This window comes from Bos indicus, chromosome 1 (assembly GCF_029378745.1).
Source record: "Bos indicus isolate NIAB-ARS_2022 breed Sahiwal x Tharparkar chromosome 1, NIAB-ARS_B.indTharparkar_mat_pri_1.0, whole genome shotgun sequence".
In the NCBI taxonomy this organism is placed as follows: Eukaryota; Metazoa; Chordata; class Mammalia; order Artiodactyla; family Bovidae; genus Bos; species Bos indicus.
In genome coordinates, this window is record NC_091760.1 from 147,200,035 (window position 1) to 147,219,604 (window position 19,570).

A 19,570-nucleotide genomic window follows, 5' to 3' on the forward strand; every position below is an offset into this window, starting at 1 on the left:
GGGTCGAACCCACAACCCCTGAAGCTGAAGCACTGAGTGTTAATCACTGGACTACCAGGGAAGTTCCCCTCAGTTTTCTGGACCAAGCGCCATTAGAAGGAAATAGGAGGTTGACACATAGTAATATGTCATGCTGTGCAAAGGTGAGTCTTAGCATCCCTATGTGGGTGTGCTCTGATTTCATTTCAGTTTGCTTTTTTCCTCAATTACCTGGAACTTCAGAGGCTAAACCTGAGAGTCTGGAAGATCTTGACTGAAATGCTGAACGAACGACTCTTCCAGGGGCTGTGGTTTAACTCAGTATCTAGGGTGTCCATGATGGAGGGCAGTTTTTTCAATGATCTGTTGATTTAATTACTTTTTAGTTTTATTTCTTAAATTTTAAAAAATTAAGATATAATTGACATACATTATATAGCTTCAGGTATACAGCATCATGATACAATATTTCTGTATGTTTTGAAGTGATCACCCCAGTAAGTGTAGTTAACATAAATCATTACACACAGTTACAACATTCTGTTCTTTATTGTGGTGAGAACTTTTAAGATCTACTCTCTTAACAACTTTCAGATATTCGATACAGTATCATTAACCATAATTGCCATGCTGTTCATTACATTCCCATGACTTATTTAATACATGGAAGTTTGTACCTTTCGACCTCCTTCACCCATTTCACCTCCCTCCCTCCCCATCTCTGGCAGCCACCAATCTGTTCTCTGTACCTATGAAGTTTTTCTTTTTTAGAGCCCACGTAGAAATTAGATCTTATGATGTTTGTCTTCTCGTATCTGCAAATGCCCTCAAGGTCTCTCCTTTGTCTCTAATGGCAAGTGTCTCCATTGTCACTAATGGAAAGATTTCTATCTTTTTTATAGATTAATAATATTTAATTGTGTGTATATATATAGTAGTGGTGGTTTAGTCGTTCAGTCGTGTCCAACTATTGTGACCCCATGGATTGTATGTAGCCCACCAGGCTCCTCTGTCCATGGGCTTTTCCAGGCAAGAATACTGGAGTGGGTTGCCATTCCCTTCTCTAGATATACACACCTAGAGATATTCTCTAGATATACACACACACCTGAAGATATATGCAGCTGGAGAAGGGAATGTATCTGGAGTCATGGGGTTGCAAAGAGTTGGACACAACTGAACACAATAGATAAATATCACATTACTTTATCCATTCATCTGCCAATGGACACTTGGTTGTCTCCATATCTTGGTTATGAACATGGGGGTGCATATATCTTTTTCTAGTTAGTGTTTCTGCACTGATCACATTCAGAGATGGGCAGTTCTTGGGAATATTTGTTATCTGCACTGCACTATTGATGTTTAACTGCTTCTCTTTCCTTAAGGTGGTCTGACACCCGGGAGGAGGAAGGTCATTTTTTTAATAGCTGACCCCGAGCTACTGAGGAGTTTGCCAGGGTTGTCTTAAATTCCCAGCTCTTTTCCCCACCCCTAATGGACTTCAATCTCTGTTCGTCTGTTCTCCCTTCCAGGAACCTGTAGTCCTGGCTCCTCAGCTTTCAAGGATCCACTACCTAATCTGATCAATGGGTTATGTTCACCTGTGCTGACGTTTTTCTGGTTCTGGAGGAGCAAAGCCCCACTTCTAGGTTATTCAGTTCAGTTGTATCTGACTCTTTGCGACCCCATGGGCTGCAGCACACTAGGCTTCCCTTCCCATCACCAACTCCCAGAGTTTGCTCAAACTCATATCCATCGAGTCAGTGATACTCTCCAACCATCTCATCTTATGTCATCCCCATCTCTTCCTTTTCCTCCTTCTAGGTTACTCGAAAGTTGTTAATATTTTTTTTTTTTTGACCCTCTCAAAAAAAAAAAAAAAAAAAGCTGTTATCTGAGTGGTCAATACAGAGGGACCAGCCTCCCTAGCACACCTGAGACTTAGTGAGGGGCTGATGAGGGATTTCCAACTTTAAATCATCACAGTCCCAAACAAACCAGATCACCCAGCCCTTGTCCTTTTGGGTGGGAGGAGAAAGGAGCCCCAGGACAGACGGCCTGGGGAGAGAACTGGGGACGATGAGGCTGGACTTGCTGATAACCATTTCTGGGGGTGAGACTGGTTCCCCTGCATTTCAAGGAACTCCTCGTGATAAGGAGCTTCCTAGAACTTCTGAGCACAGTGATCACTGGCTCCTCAACGTGAGTTTTCCTGGAATGGTTCCATAGCCTGGCTGTGTGTGGAGGATGCTGTCAGTGGCAGGTGAGAAGAACCTGTCCCAGGCACTGTCGTTAATCATTGGTTCTGCAGAGTCTGGCATGATTTTCCCTGAAAAGAATGGAACCAATAGGAAATAATCAAGAAACAGTTTGGTGCAACACCAGGCAAAGCCAAGGACTGTATGGTCAGCAAGCTTCAGAAAAGGCAAAAGCAAATGCTAACCAGAGAGTCACAGAAAAGGGTCCAGAGCTTGGGAGAACTTACCGACCTGACTTAAGTGGGAGTGAGGTGGTAGCGGGGTGGACAGGAAGGTGATGTGGGATATTGAAGGACAGCATTTAAAGGGAGTGATTGGCTCTGTGGGCCGGCATCTGTTAGACCACAGAGAGGAGGAGGGAAGAGAGGAGGAAGGTGAAGGAGGAAAGGAGGGAAGATGTAACAGATTATCGAGTGTTCCCTCATGCCCGGCACCGTCCTGTGTATTCTGTATAACATCTCATTCATTCTCACCCGACATGGAGGGGCAGGCGCAATTAACCTTCTGTTGTAAATGAGCAAAGAGCTGCACTGGGAGGTCGGGTACTCTGCCCATGTCACACACTACTGAGAGCAACATAATTGGAATCTGCACTTGGGGAACATTCTGGCAGAATGAGCTCAGACAGTGGCATTTTATCTGGGTTCGTCTTGTCCAGGATACAGGAAATATCAGAGGGGCTAGAAATCCCAGGAAGGAGAGACCCAGCTGGAGACTGCTGCAGGAATCTGGGAGGGAGGCTAGGAGACCTGGGCAAAAAGGATTTCAAAGGAAAATGTTGGGGTCCGAGTGATGTTCAGGAAAAGGGTGGTGGTGGGGGGTCTGGTTTCCATCTTGAGGGCTTGAAGAGGAGTTGGGATCATTAACTGGATCCAGTTTACAAGAACGTGAATGATCTTTATTCACCTAATCGTGTTTGGGTCTTCGGGCAGGTTGTTTATTAGTCCCCCTTTGCCTCAGTTTCTTCATCTGTGAAATGGGTGTAGAAATAAGACATCTTACAGGAGTTTGAGAGGATCTGTTGTTGTTCAGTTACTCAGTCCTGTCTGACTCTTTGTGACCTCATGGACTGCAGCATGCCAGCCTTCCCTGTCCTTCACCATCTCTTGGAATTTGCTCAAACTCATGTCCATAGAGTCAGTGATGCCATTCAAGCATCTCATCCTCTGTCATCCTCTTCTCCTTTTGCCCTCAATGTTTCCCAGCATCAGGGTCTTTTCTAATGAGTCAGCCCTTGTATCAGGTGGCCAAAGTATTGGAGCTTCAGCTTCACCATCAGTCCTTCCAATGAATAGATTTCCTTTAGCATCGACTGATTTGATCTTGCAGTCCAAGGGACTCTCAAGAGTCTTCTCCAGCACCACAGTTGGAAAGCATCAGTTTTTTGGTGCTCAGCCTTCTTTATGGTCCAACACGTACATCCATACATGACTACTGGAAAAACCATAGCTTTGACTAGATGGACCTTTGTCTGCAGAGTGACAACTCTGCTTTTTAATACGCTTGTCTAGGTTTGTCATAGCTTTTCTTCCAAGGAGCAAACATCTTCTAATTTCATGGCTGCAGTCACCACCCACAGTGATTTTAGAGCCCAAGAAAATAAAATCTGTCACTGTTTCCATTGAGAGGATTGAAGCCCATGTCTATAGTTTGCAAGGATTTAAAATCAGAATAGGGCTTTAAGAAGTGTTACGTTTTAGAGATCAACTTCAAAATTGCTGATCTGGGGGGACATTTGCTTCCAAAGGGCTTCCCCTGGTGGCTCAGATGGTAAAGTGTCTGCCTACAATGCTGGAGACCTGGGTTCAATCCCTGGGTTGGGAAGATCCCCTGGAGAAGAAATGGCAATCCATTCCAGTATTCTTGCCTGGAAAATCCCATGGACAGAGAAACCTGGTAGGCTACAGTCCATGCGGTCACAAAGAGTCAGACACAACTGAGCGGCTTTACTTACTTCAGATCAGATCAGTCACTCAGTCGTGTCCAACTCTGCGATCCCATGAATCGCAGCACGCCAGGCCTCCCTGTCCATCACCAATTCCCGGAGTTCATTCAGACTCACGTCCATCGAGTCAGTGATGCCATCCAGCCATCTCATCCTCTGTTGTCCCCTTCTCCTCTTGTCCCCAATCCCTCCCAGCATCAGAGTCTTTTCTAATGAGTCAACTCTTCGCATGAGGTGGCCAAAGTACTGGAGTTTCAGCTTTAGCATCATTCCTTCCAAAGAAATCCCAGGGCCGATGTTCTTCAGAATGGACTGGTTGGATCTCCTTGCAGTCCAAGGGACTCTCTTACTTACTTCCTTTTTGCTTCCAAAACATTCTAGTATGACAAGGAAGAGATGGGCTTCCTTGTTTCTCCTCTGCTTGGTTAAAATAGCCTTTCTCCACTTAGATCTGCAGTTTCAGCGTGTTGAATACCAAGTCCTGATGGGACAGGGATTGCCTTCTTCCCTTGTTACATGAAACTCACCCTCCCTCAGTTAAAAGTGTTAGTTGCTTAGTCGTGTCCAACTCTTTGCGACCCATGGACTGTAGCCCACCATGGTTCCTCTGTCCATGGAATTCTCCAGCAAGAATACTGGAGTGGGTTGCCATTTCCTTCTCCTGGGGATCTTCTGGACCCAGGGACTTGAACCCAGGTCTCCTGCATGGCAGGCTGATTCTTTACCCTGTGAGCCACCAGGGAAGCCTAGATGATGGTGGACAAATGACCGAGGCCTGCAGCATCATTTCTTGAAATGGAAGCAGTTGCCCTGGGTTCGTCAGCCCTGCTGTTGGTCAGGTGCCCCCAGCTCTCCAGATGCCCTTTCCTTTGGACTTTTCCCCAAGAGGCTGGGGTAACTCCCAGACATGAATGCCAGGCTGGGGCTCTGCCGTTTTGCCTCCTGGCTGAGGATCTGTTTGCTTTTGCAATTAAGAAAACGATTTCAGTTGTTAATTTTCACTTGGAATAGATATAGGAGGCGTTAGGTTTTGGGGGCACACACAAAAAATCAGTACTACTTTAAGGCCTATACAGTTTGGCATGAAAATCACACTAATTGAGCCTTGTTAAAAAGTACCCTAAATTCCCTAATTGTCTGTTCTGGGCTGTGCAGATTTAGAAGAGGAATGATGATGCTAATGACATTAATAGCCGCCTTTATTGGGTGCCCAGGAGACTCCAGTGTGTATCACCCAGAGATCCTCCGAGGCATAGGGATTCTCATCCCTGGCTTTTAAATGGAGAAAATGAGGCTTGGAGAGAACAAATGGTTTGCCCAAGGCCACTGGATTAGTAAGGAATGGGGCCCAAGTTCATACTGGCACCCCTGGCCCCACACCCATCCTCCCGGACCACGTCGCCTCCGAGAGAGGCATGTTGCTGAAAACAGAAACTTCAAGGTGTCTGGCAAACAGGAAGAATCGTATATACATTTTTTCAAACGTACAGATCATTCAAAACCAGGAAGTTTCAGATTGATTTAAATTTTGCATTTTAAGTCAAACCTCACATCCAAGAGGCTTTGGGAAGACTTTGCTGCCCAGGACTTGAGTGCTTCCTATTCTGATCCCCTCCCACTCCCCTCCCCCACCTTTTCCTTTTTTATCCCCCACCCCTCCCTCCTCACCTTTTCTTCTCTTCCACTCATGTTGAATGCCTGCTGCTCTCCTTGGTGAGCAGTGAGAGTCGTGAGACACTGTGAGCTTCTTTTCCTTTTTTTAATTTTTATTTCCAGTACATTAAATTTACTCATACAAACATTCTAAAAATGTACAATTTTTCCTTTTTTAACAAAGTATAATAAAACATAACCCCCCAAAACAGAATACTAGATATCTAAAATTCAAAATCAAACAAGCAGAATATTTGTAATATATGTAAATATATAAATATTTACAAAACTGTGTCTTTTAGATATATAAAGTTACATGCAGTTTTGTAGAATTGACATGAAAGAATGGCTCAAAAATGGGAGAATTTTCCTCCATTCCTAAGAAGAAAATACGTCCCTTAGGAAGCTATGAAGATTCTTGAGTACACAAGGTCTTCCGTTTCAGAGGGTCATCATCCATTTCTGCCTGGAGCCATGATATTCAGGCCCTTAGTGTTTCATGCATGGAGTGTTCACTGTGGGCGTGGAACTCCGCCATGCCCTGTGGGACCCTCGGCTGAAGGAAGATGGGTCCCTGACTCCAGACACTGGCAGTGTGGATGGTTAGGGAGATCCTGGTGCTCCCACCTGCTTCCCTGGGAGCAAGAAAAGACCTAGGAGGAGCATCTCCCAGCAGGTGGACATGGTGGGTTCAAGTGGGTTCAGGTTCAGGTGGGCAGGCTGGGGTCTAGGGGTGCACTGCAGACACTGCACCCACATTTCTCTTTACCAGCACCTCAAGGCTCATAGTAGTCACCCTTGCATCCTCCTGGGGTTGAGTTTATAGCTCCCACCTTCCAAGAGGGGTGCTCAGCCATCCCTGGTGCCAGTTATAAGACGGTGTGTGAGTGGACATGATGGGGCTCCCTGCGCAGCTCCGAGGCAGGATCTCTGCCCTTGGCCATGCAAGGCAGGTTTGATCGCGGGGCCTCAAAGCACGTAAGGCCATCGGGCTTCCTAGAGGACCCTGAAGGAGTCCATGGGAGTGTGCAGGCGGGTCTTGGAGCGGAGAGTCGGCTCCCATCTGACTGGCTGCAGCCTGTTCCTCTCTGGCTGTGTTGTCTCCAGCCTTCTGTGGGGCCAGCTGCCAACAGAGGAGAGACCAGACCAGCCCTTTGACCACATTGTTCTTCTCGGGGAGCACTGTTCTTAGAGGCTGCCCATGGCCTCCCATATCAAACTGTCTTCTGACTCTTGCCTCCTCAGATTAGCAACTCTTTTTATTCTGCCTGGTGGGCTATAGTCCCCAGGGTCGCAAAGAGTGGGACATGACTGAGCAACTAAACGGCAGCAAGTCCTCCCCAGAATGATGGAAACACTGTCCATCATTACTCACTGATTTTCTCTGGATCCCTGGGATGGAGTTGACCACATTAACTGTTTGCCCTCTGGATACCTCCTGCGTTTCTACAGGGACTTTCCTGCACACAAGATGAAAATTCTATTCTTGCCCGGAGAACTCCATGGACAGAGGAACCAGGTGGGCTCTACTGTCCATGGGGTCACAGAGAGTTGGACATGATCGAGCAATTAACACTTTCACTCTCATCTCCTTGGTTGAAAGCCAGTTGTCAGATAGGCGACAGAGTACCTCCAGTTTATTGCCTCTTCCTTTATCTTCCCTCCACCCTAGAACTGTTTTGTGGTTTTTTTAAATGATTAATTTATTTTGGCTGCACTAGGTCTTCATTGCTGTGTGCAGGTTTTCTCTAGGTGCAGCGAGTGGGGCTACTCTTTGTTGTGGAGCACAGTCCTAGGCGCATGGGCTTCAGTAGCTGCAGCACCTGGGCTCAGTAGTTGTAGCACACGAGCTTAGTTGCTCTGAAGCATGTGGGATCTTCCTGGACCAGGGATCGAACCCCTGTCCCCAGCATTGGCATGTAGATTCTCATCCATTGTCCCACCAGGGAAGTCCCCCTCCCCCATTGTTTTTTCATGACCTTTACATGGAGTAAGGAAATATGCTTCCTTTGCAGAATGTGTTTACCCTTTAGGCCCTCACAGAATTTTCTAGAAAGAGGGTAGAGACCCCCAAAGGTAGGGATTCAGGTGGTGGGTGTATGACCTGTTCTGGTGGGAGGGTCATCATCCATTTGTCAGGTAGGGTTGGGGGGTGTAGTCCCTCAAAGGCCATGGGGAGTAGGAGTGACTTTAGTGGCAGGTGGGGGTGGGTGGTGCTCCTTACATGTTCCTCCAGCCCAGCCTTGGAAAGGTTGTTGGCCGGAAGCAGAAAGCGCTGAAAGGAAATTTAACAAAATGCTCCTCTGCAAATTTTCTAAATGGAGTTAAGTGTGCAAAGAGTAGGTGGGAGTAGGTTCCGGTCTGAAGACCTGCTGACCTTTGTAGTGACATTTGGACCTTTACACCTCAGGCTGTGAGGTGGGAAGTAGGCCCAGGCCAGGACTCAGCAGAATTACCAACATCCTCCAATGCTGCAGACAGGCTCCGGGGCAGACGAAATTTCTCAGAACATGTCAGAGTCACCACTGCTTTTCTTTTGAGAAGGACCATCCTAGTAAGCACTTAGAAACGTTGCATTTCGAAAGGCAGACCTATGAATCTGGCTTATTCAAGTGCTTGGGTCTTCACTGGAAACGAAAAGACACTCTGATCTCTCAAACTGCCTAATTTGATTTTATCAGAAATTTATACATACAAAAATTTCCCCGTAGGCTGAGAACTCTGCTGAGAAAACTTAGCCCAGAATGTAATTAGCCTGAGAGAATTATCAGCATCGGAAAATAAAACTGCATATGATAAAAGGTCCTAATTATGGCAACGGTGTCAGTTATTCACCCCCTAATGCCTGTGTGTTTATCCCATCATCTCATCTGGTAATGACCGTGACCAGGGCGATACTCCCTCGGTGTTGCCCAATAATGGGCGGTGGAGATGGTGTATCTTTGCCTTTATTTTTGCTGGCACATCCTGGCATTGAAGCACATTAAAGTAATAAAATCAGGCAGCAAGGCGTCCTAGTCACACCCACCATGTTCCCGTAACCCCCCTCATTTACAACAGACCGAGACAGAAAAAAAAAAATTTTTTTTTTTTTTTGGAGCAATTTAAGATTAGGCAACACTGGATATGTAAGTCCTCTTTTATGGGCAGTCGAGGCAGCTGGTTGATTCTTCTTCTAAAATGCCTAACAGCCTTCAGACCAGTGCCTCAGTCGGAACAATTCTGTTTGACGATCACATAGGTGGGAAATGTACAAAGACGGCTTCGTCACTGCCTTCTGGGCTGTGGGCATTGTGCCTTGTGGACCATCATTCCACCTTCCAGGTCCTGTAAAGTCCCAGTTCCAATTCTGGGAAGGAACCTTTTAAGAAGGTGAAGTTTTTACCTGGCTGGATGACACAGGCCATTTTTCGGTTTTAAAAGATGAGTTGCTCCTCCCTTCCTTTTTGTTTCTCCTTAAGAAGGAGCTGCCAGGGTTCAGGAAAAGCTGAGAACAATTTCAAGGGAAAACACTGGCTTGAGTTTGAGACCATGAAAGAGACAGAGCAGTGAGGCAGAGAGACCCGTGAAGGGTAGCTGTTCTCCAGACGCCAAGGTAGAAAGTGGCGCATTCTAGGCACGGGGCTCTTGGTCAAAGTGCAACGGCTCTTGCCCCATTCAGCATAGAGTTATAAGAGGATTCCCAAGGTTAGAGACACAAGAGAGAAGGAGAAACACAATGGCCTGACTCTGCAGAACTTATCTCAGGCTTGACTGAGCTTAGTGTAACCACTATAAAAATAAGAGGTTTAGAAGCTGTGGAACAAGTCGGGACTGGCCAAAATACGTGCTTTTGTGTCCCTGAACTTTCATCTCCTCCTTCGCCCCCTTTTCTGGTGTGACTCTGCCCAAACCTGCAGTGGTTAAGACAGCACCATGATTTAGGAGGGATCCCCAGCAACAAGTCGCTCAGAGTTTTATGTAACTGAGCTCTGTGCTGATGCTCGCTTCAGGACACAGCCAAGAGGAGACTCAGTTCGGTTCAGTTCATTTGCTCAGTCGTGTCCGACTCTTTGCGACCCCATGAATTGCAGCATGCCAGGCCTCCTTGTCCATCACCAACTCCTGGAGTTTACTCAAACTCATGTCCGTTGAGTTGGTGATGCCATCCAGCCATTTCATCCTCATTTGTCCCCTTCTCCTCCTGCCCCCAATCCCTCCCAGCATCAGAGTCTTTTCCAATGAGTCAACTCTTCACATGAGGTGGCCAAAGTATTTGAGTTTCAGCTTTAGCATCATTCCTTCCAAAGAAATCCCAGGGCTGATCTCCTTCAGAATGGACTATTTGGATCTCCTTGCAGTCCAAGGGACTCTCAAGAGTCTTCTCCAACACCACAGTTCAAAAGCATCAATTCTTCGGCGCTCAGCTTTCTTCACAGTCCAACTCTCACATCCATACATGACCACTGTAAAAACCATAGCCTTGACTAGACGGATCTTTGTTGGCAAAGTAATGTCTCTGCTTCTCAATATGCTATCTAGGTTGGTCATAACTTTCCTTCCAAGGAGTAAGCGTCTTTTAATTTCATGGCAGCCTTCAAAATGGCCATGAGGCTATGGGTCCCCAGGCGGGGTGTGGCCTCAGGCAACCAGAGAGCCATCTGCAGGGGTCCTAAGTGTCCTTAATCTGTCACAGATCCCAGTCATGTCTGACTCTGCCACTCCAAGGACTGCAGCACGCCAGGCTTCTCTGTCCTTCACCATCTCCTGGAATTTGCTCAAACTCATGTCCAGTGAGTCGGTGATGCCATCCAATCATCTCATCCTCTGTTGTCCCTTTCTCCTCCCACCTTAAGTCTTTCCCAGCATCAGGCCCTTTTCCAATGAGTCAGTTCTTCACATCAGGTGGCCAATGTATTGCAGCTTCAGCTTCAGTATCAGTACTTCCAGTGACTGTTCAGGGTTGATCTCCTTTAGGATGGACTGATTGGATCTCCTTGCTGTCCAAGGGACTCTCAAGCATCTTCTCTAGCACTACAGTTTTAAAGCATCAATTATTCAGTGCTCAGCCTTCTTTATGGTCCAACTCTCACATCAGTGCATGACTATTGGAAATACCAGGTGGACCTGCTCATAAATGCTAGAGGGGGGAAGGGAGAACTGGAGGAGTTGGAGGGGGTGAAGCCAGTGCTCTGAGCTTAGGGGACTCTGAAGTCACTTATCTGAGTCTATTGGTGCCTCCTCATGTATATTAAATTCACCCATTATCTTGATACTTATGCAGCTGGATTTATCAGCTAGAAGTTCTTGCAAGAAAGTTGTTATCAACAGATCGTCCACTGGGGTGTGGTTCAAACCATTCTGTCTTATGCATTGACCATAACACTGGGTCTGCCTTATAACTTGTCCAAGGTAGGGCTGAAGCCCTGGACTGCCAGCATGATAGTACCTTGGGAAACTCGTTAAAAATTCAGATCTCTGGACCTCATACAAGACTCACTGAATCTGACTCTGTTTTTTAAATTAATACTTTTGCTTCTTTTTTTTTAATTGGAGTAAAACATGCCGTAAAGGAAACAAACCTTAATTAAGACTTTGTCAAAGTGAATATACCCACCATGTAGCCACCACCCAACTCAAGCTATAGAATATTTCCACCACCCTAAGGGCTTCTTCCACCCTTTCTAGACAATGCCCAGCTTCCAAAAGCAACTCCTCTTCTGATTCCCGTCACACAGTTCTCCTGTGTTTGAACTTCACCTACATTGGACTCTCCTAAAGGACTCTTTTGATTCTGGTTTCTTTCCCTCCACAGTACATGTGTGAGATCCATCCACACTGTGGTTTGTAGTAATAGCTATTTTTTTTCCTACTGTGGTATGAGTGTATGGTATAGCTTGTGAGTGTATGGTGTAGTGTATATGGTGTAGTGTGGGGTAGTATATGAGTATGCATGCTAAGTTGCTTCAGTCATGTCTGACCCTTTGTGACCCCACTGACTGTAGCCCGCCAGGCTCTTCTGTCCATGAGATTCTCCAGGCAAGAAGACTGGAGTGGGTTGCCGTGCCCTTCTCCAGGGGATCTTCCAAACCCAGGGATCGAAGCCTCGTCTCTTAAGTCTCTTGCGTTGGCAGGTAGATTCTTCACCACTAGTGACATCTGGGAAGCCCGTATATGAGTATACTACCATTTATTTATTCGTTCTACTCTTGGTGGTGTCTGAGTTGTTTCCAGATTTTGGCTATGACACTAAAGCTGATAAGAATATTCATTTAAGTGCTTTTTGTGCCCCTAACACTCATTTCTCTTGGGAGTGGAATTGCTATGTCATAGCATAAATGCATATTTAGTTTGGGTTAATAACTGCCAAACAGTTTTCCAGAGTAGTTGCACCAATTTGCACTCTCACCAGCAGTGGTTGGGGAGTCCGCTGCTTCATGTTCCTGTCCATAGTTGACATTGTCTGAGCTTTTCATTTTAGCCATTCTGGTAGGTGTGTGGTCAAATCTATTTGTGGTTGTAACTTGCATTGCCCTGCTGGCTAATGATGTTAAGAACCCTTTCACGTGCTTGTTGGACATCTGGGCTTCGTCTTTGTGAAGAGGCTGATCTAGTCTTTTCTAAAACTGAGTTTGGGGTCTCTTATCAACTCTTCATTTGTAGGAACAGCTTGTTATGAACAGCCTCTCCAGGTGACTTAAGAACTTCATGCCAGAGAACCCCCTCTGAAGAATTTCTAAAGATGTCCAATTTTCTTGAGGCATCCTCTCAACTCCTTTTGAACTGCAGATGCCATAAATGGGCTTCCTGGGCTAAAAATGGCCATTTCTGTCATCGGAGCCCAGCTGACTCCCCTGGTCTTTCCGGCAGCATTTCGTTAGCAGTATAACCTTGTTGGGTGGAGAAAGATGGGAAGAGAAAGAAGAGTTTGGGAACTGCCCCAGGAGGATGAAGTCTACGGCTCCCCTCTCTTCTCTAACATCTGCCTTTCTTTTCTCCTGGAAGCCCTGGTAGGGAGGATGTCTGCTCAGTGTACTTCTGTGCCTCTGTCTGGGGACACGTGTGTGGATGTAACCTGCTCGGGTCATCAGGGAGACATTGTTTCCACCTGTCTTCCTACCTTCCATATCAACTGTGAACAATCTGCTGTCTAAGTACAAGTGCTCCCCCATGGAGGAGGGGACCTAAACATTTTATAGTGTTCCAAGGTCCTAGGACTCATAGGAACCAGCCCTCATTCCAGAGATGGAAATAGTAGAGAATGCTGGGGATCATGTCCCGGTGGGAGAGCCTGCTGGTCTTTTTTTACAAATAATCATCCTGGCAAGAGAGGTGTGTCTCTTCTAACGAGGATCAAGAGTTGGAGGGAGGGGAAGAGTATGTCTTTCTTTTTTACCTTTAAGGGGGTTCCCTCTGGCTGCTCTTTCCCTCTGAGAATTGCTATTCAGAGGCCCCGAATGGCAGGAAGTGGTGAGGAGATAGAAGGAAGGCAGAAAGCTCAGCGAGTACGTGTGTCCTCCCTGCCCACACCTCCCACTTGGAGGCTGGGGGAAGGGACCTCAGAAGGCTACTTACAGCATCATCGCTGTTAACATACATTCACCATGATTTTGTGTGCGTGCAGAGTGGAGTCTGGCATTTGTAATTGTGAGGCTGGCTCTGATAAAGATCTCCTCTTCCATTTGCAGGCTGGCTGTGATGGTGAGAGTATTAGAAATTGCCCATTTTCTTAGCGTCTCTTTATGATTCTCTGGCTAAAAGGCATTATATTTAATGTGACAACAGGGGACTTGAAAAGGTAAGACCAGGTTTCTGCAGTAATGAAATAACTATCCCCAATTCCCTATACACACAGGCACATGGAGAGACACCCAGACAGACACATACAGACACACAGCCACAGACATACACAAAGAGATGGAGACACGCATACACACAGACATACAGACACAGTGCATACACAGACACAAACACACAGACACACACAGACACACACATACACACACTCAGAGACACAGAGAGACAGACAGCACAGAGGCACACAGACACACAGACACAGACATACAGACACAGTGCATACACAGACCCAAACACAGACACAAACACACAGACACACACAGACACACACATACACACACTCAGAGACACACAGAGGCACACAGACACACAGACACAGACATACAGACACAGTGCATACACAAACACAAACACACAGACACAAACACACAGACACACACACACAGACACACACACAGACACACACACACAGACACACACACACAGACACACACATACACACACTCAGAGACACACAGAGACAGACAGCACAGAGGCACACAGACACACAGACACGGACATACAGACACAGGTGCATACACAGACCCAAACACAGACACAAACACACAGACACACACATACACACACATAGGCACAGAGGCACACAGACACACAGACACAGGCGTGTGTACACGCGGACACACACACACACAGATGGAGACATGCATACACACAGACATACAGACACAGGCACATACATAGACCCAAATGCAGACACAGACACACACATACACACACTCAGACAGACATGCACAGAGGCACAGAGAGACACAGACACACAGGCGCACGCACACACACACAGAGATGGAGACACCCATACACATAGACATACAGACACAGGTGCATACACAGACATACACACATACACACACACAGACAGAGACACATAGAGGCAGACACGCACAGAGGCACTGAGAGACACAGACACACAGGCACGTGTGTACACACACACACACGCATACACACAGAGATGGAGACACACACACACAGACACACAGACACAGGTGCATACATAGACCCAAACACAGACACAAACACAGACACACACACAGACACACTCAGACAGAGACACACAGAGACAGACACACACAGCAACACAGACACATAGGCATGTGCACATGCACACACACACACACAGAAATGGAGACGCTCATACACACAGACATACAAACACAAACACAGACACGCACAGACGGAGACACAGAGACAGAAACACACAGGCACACGATGCACACTCCTAGGACCCATGGGCCCTGTCCTGGGCATGTCCACCCTGGGTCAGGACCCTGGATTGGAGAGGGCATACGTGGGCCACGAAGTCATTACAGGATGGGGTCAGAGGTAACCCGGAAGGAGGAGGAGGAGGGGAACTGGGAGGAGGCTGCCCGCCCAGTGACTGGTCAGCCGTGACCCTCTGCAGAGCCTGCCTGAGCCCCGCTCCTGGCTGATAACACTGGGGAGGGTTAACTTTTCAGCCCTGTCTCCAGATAAAGGGCTACACTTTCCTTGCTAGTAGGACAGTTTGTAAACTCCCAGTTGCCTTTGAAATTCTCAAGGGTGGTTTCTCTTCCCCTGGTGTGTGTATGTGTGTATGGGTGGGGGCACGTGGTTAAGCCTTGGCAATGATCCCAACCCTGGCACTGCCCTCCCCCGCTGCCCAGGAAGCCCACGGACCTGCAGAACTTGGCTCCTGGCACCAACCCACCTTTCATGACTCTTGATGGTAAAGTCAAGACAGATGTGAGTAAGATCGAGGAGTTCTTAGAGGAGAAACTGGCTCCCCCGAGGTGGGCCTCGTCAAAACCAGTGTTGGCAACTTGGTTGTCACTTTTCCCCGTTCACAGACAGTTCTAAAGCTCCAACACTGTGTGTTGGCTTTCTGTGGCCATGGCGCTTACCTCCTGAGCTGTACCTGTGGTGTGCCACAGGAAACGCAGTGAGATTAGAAGCCCTGAGTCTAGGTGGCTGGGATTTCGCTGCTCTGCACCTGCCATTTGGCAATTAGGGCTTGATGGCAGGAAGTGGGGAGGAAGTGGGCCGATGTCAAGTGGGTGGCCTGTTTCTGCTGGCCTGTTGGGAGCATATGTTACACACAGCATTGCAGCAGGGTGGGCCTTAAGGGAACCCTCTAGTTCATCATCTTTATTTCAGGAGGAAGAGAACAAAGACCAGCAAGGCTAGGGGGCCCTCCGTCCCAGGAAGAAAACGGTCCATCCAGTGCTTTACTCCTGGATGGTGTTGCTCCGAACTTTCAAGATGGAAAGATTAGGAAAACATTTAAGGAGCAGTTTTCATTTTTATATCTGCTCAGAGAAAGTCATTTCTTCCCTTCCCGCTTTGTATTCTCCCAACTCAAACATTGCTGATCTGTGATACTCTCGCTTTGAACTTTTCAAGGTACCTAAGCTGGGGACCCAACACCCTGAATCTAACTCTGCCAGAAATGACGTGTTTGCCAAGTTCTCAGCATTTATAAAAAACACCAAGAAGGATGCAAACGAGAGAGTCCCTCCCATCTTCCTGTTTTCTCCATGGACCTCCATTCCGCCTCTGGTGTGGCTTCTTATGAGATGTGGGGAATTCTGCCTCACTGCACAGTGGGGAGGGACCTGTGTACAGAAATAAGGAAAAAGTACCTCCCACTCTGAGCCTGCACATGGGTTTCAGGGACTGAGTGCTTTTCTAGAGATTGTCCAGAAAAGGACATTTTTAGGAGAAAATCATCACCACCAGTGATTCCTCTCCCATGGAATTCAGGGTGAATGAACCTTCTGTTGGTGCTTCCTTCATTATGTGATTTTCACAAAGATTTTTTTTTAATTTTTAATTAAAAAAAATTTTTTGGTTACATTGTGTGGCATGTGGGATCTAAGTTCCCTGACTCTGAATTGGAAATGCAAAGCCTTTTTTAGTTTATTTATTTTTAGTGGAATATAATTGCTTTACCATATTGTGTTGGTTTTTGCCATACATCAACATGAATCAGCCATAGGTTACACCCGACCCTCCCTCTTGAGCCTCCCTCCCACCTCCCACCCCATCCCACCTGGAAAGCACAAGTCTTAACCATTCAGTTCGGTTCAGTCACTCAGTCACATCTGACTCTTTGCGACCCCATGGGCTGCAGCACGCCAGGCCTCCCTGTCCACCACCAACTCCTGAGTTTACCCAAACTCATGTCCATTGAGTCAGTGATGCCCACCATGAAAGTTTCTCCATATGGATTTTTGAATAAATGAATGAGTTCTAGAAGCAGCAGTGTTGTGTAGACAGTAGAATTCTTTTCCAAGGAGAAGTGAATCTTTTATTTAGATCTCATAAACCCACCTGTCTCCTTCCTGACTCTCTTAACACTCACTGGCCAAGTCTCAGGAGGGAAGGGACAAATTCCTTTTTTTTTTTTTTTTTTTGATATCTAGAGAGAGGAGGGCAGGAAGAGAAGGGGATGACAGAGGATGAGATGATTGGATGGCATCATCGACCCAATGGACATGAGTTTGAGCAAGTTCTGGGAGATGGGGAAGGACAGGGAAGCCTGGTGTGCTGCCGTCCACGGGGTCATAAAGAGTCAGACACAACTGAGCGACTGAACAGTAACAAAGACAGAGGAGACGTGGACTTCCATGGCTCATCTTCGTTGTTTTCTGCTTTCCCATTTTCGTTTATGAAAGGAACCTGTTAAAGGCCTGAAGAAGCTGGATAGCTATCTGAACAGCCCCCTGCCGGATGAGGTAGATGCCCACAGCACCGAGGAAGCTGCTGTTTCTGGAAGGAAGTTCCTGGATGGCAATGAGCTCATGCTGGCTGACTGCAATCTCTTACCCAAGCTCCACATTATTAAGGTTTGTCCTTCCTTGTACCTCGGGTGCTGAATACATGAATGGGGCTTTGTTTCATTTTGTTTTGACTTGTGTTTTTTTTTTTTTTTTTTGCCAAGACAATCTAAAACAGGGTTTCTTGAATTTAAAAGTATAGCTCATTTCTGTTTGCGGCAGCCAAGCCCCAAGTTTGAGATCTGTGGGTGCTATTCTCAGATGTTCCTTGGAGGTTCTCATAAAGTATATGAGAGCTTGGCTCCCATCCCTCCATCCTCACAGCTTCTCTTTTCCAGTCTTAACTGCCACAGCCTAAAGACAAGCTATGTGAAAGCAACTTGAGGGAATACATTGATTATAGCTGGTGTTTCACACTCCAGGCTGGGAGATGGTGTTTGGAATCTGCGAGGATTAAAATGTGAACTTGGGAAATTCCCTGGTGGTGGTCCCGTGGTTGGGACTCAGCGCTTTTGCTGGGGTGGCCTGGGTTCAATCCCTGGGTGGGCAACTAAGATCCTGCAAGCTGAGCAGTGCAGTCCAAAAACAAAAACAACAACCAAAAAAACTGAGCCAACCTTGGGGAAAAAAAGTGAATTGAGTCAATTGTTGGTGCTGGGAAGAGTGAGCCTAACCCTGGGATAAGGGAGGAGGTTGGCTCTTAACACAGAACCCTTAGAGCTGGTGAGCAGCTCACAGCTCCTCGGCTGGACCACGTATGGCAGCCTGTTTTCCCAGGTAATCAAACATGAAATAAAAGTCGCTGGCCATGTATAATTAGGGTTTAAAGATTCCCTAGACCAGTGGTTCTACAACATTAGTAGGCATAAGAATTGTGCCTACTAATTTAGAAAATGTGCCTGCTCAGGGGCTCCAGTCATCTCTGATTCTTTGCGACCCCATGGACTACAGCTCCCCAGACTCCTCTGTCCATGGGATTTTCCCAACAAGGTTACTGGAGTGAGTTACCATGCCCTCCTCAAGGGGATTTTCCTGACCCAGGGATTGAATCCACATCTCCTGCAATGCAGATGGCTTCTTTATTGCTGAGCCACCAAGGAAGCCCTGTTAGAAATGTAAACCCCTCAATTCAGCCCCTGATATATATAATCAGAATTTCAGGGAGTGACTCTGAAATTCAAAAGCAGATGGCCCCACCCTTGGACTCCTTAGTTATGGCTGCTCTCTGAAGTGCCCCAGTCTGGCTGGCCCTCACAGCTGTTAGTTGTTGTATCATTATCACTGTTGGTATGCCTTTGGTCCTCAGTGTCCCTAGATTCCCCAGGAAGAAGCCCAACCCTTGTTCGGAGGCATCCTTATTATTCAGATCATACCAGGTCCAGAACTAGGTCTTTGGTATAAGGATAGGGTGATGGGAGAGAAGACATAGGGAAATACAAGTCAAGAACCTTTTGTTCTAATAATGCATTTATTTGGCATTTTAGTTCAGTTCAGTCACTGGGTTGTGTCCAACTCTTTGCGACCCCATGGACTGCAGCATGCCAGGCTTCTTTGTTTGAGGACAGAGCGTGGAGTGGGCCAAGAGAGGCAGGGACCAGCTTTACAGAGATGAGATCACTGTGGAGGCAGAGCTGAAGGTGAAACTGTTCAGAGGTGCCACCTGTGTGTTCTGCCACTGTCCTCTGACCCAAAGGAACAGGGAGGGGAGGTGGAGGGGAGGAGAGAAGGAAAGAGGCATTCTGCTTTGTGACTGCTGAGCAGAGAAAAGAAATAAGCTTGGAATCACTCAGAAGAGAGACTGTAGATGACCTCAGCATCACTTTTAGCCACAGCGACCTCCTCCTAATCCTCACAGTGGAGGAGGCACTAACCCTGACTTTGATCTTGACTCTCATGTGTCTCTGGGCAGAGTATAGAGCGGTGTTTGATTAGCAGGTGGATAAGTTAAAGGGTTAGTCACTCAGTTGTGTCTGACTCTGTGACCCATGGACTCTAGCCCACCAGGCTCCTCCATTCATGGAATTATCCAGGCAAGAATACTAGAGTGGGCTGTCATTTCCTTCTCCAGGGGATCTTCCTGACCAGGGGTTGAACCTGGGTCTTCTGCACTGCAGGAAGATTCTTTACCATTTGAGCCACCAGGG

The 19,570-nt window shown here is 46.9% G+C and overlaps 1 long non-coding RNA gene across 4 annotated transcripts in view; it reads left to right on the plus strand.

Annotated features, from left to right (window-relative positions):
• LOC109563405 (uncharacterized) overlaps positions 1-19,570 on the plus strand; it is a 143,074-nt gene that overhangs the window by 114,992 nt on the left and 8,512 nt on the right. Inside the window, exons 2-4 of one of the 4 annotated variants that reach the window (XR_011568606.1) lie at positions 13,506-13,615; positions 15,315-15,393; positions 16,051-16,374. This is a non-coding gene — a long non-coding RNA (uncharacterized lncRNA). Of the gene's footprint in view, positions 1-13,505; positions 13,616-15,314; positions 16,375-17,324; positions 17,496-19,570 lie in introns of those variants that run through there. The other 3 variants (XR_011568604.1, XR_011568607.1, XR_011568603.1) reach the window with 3 other exon arrangements.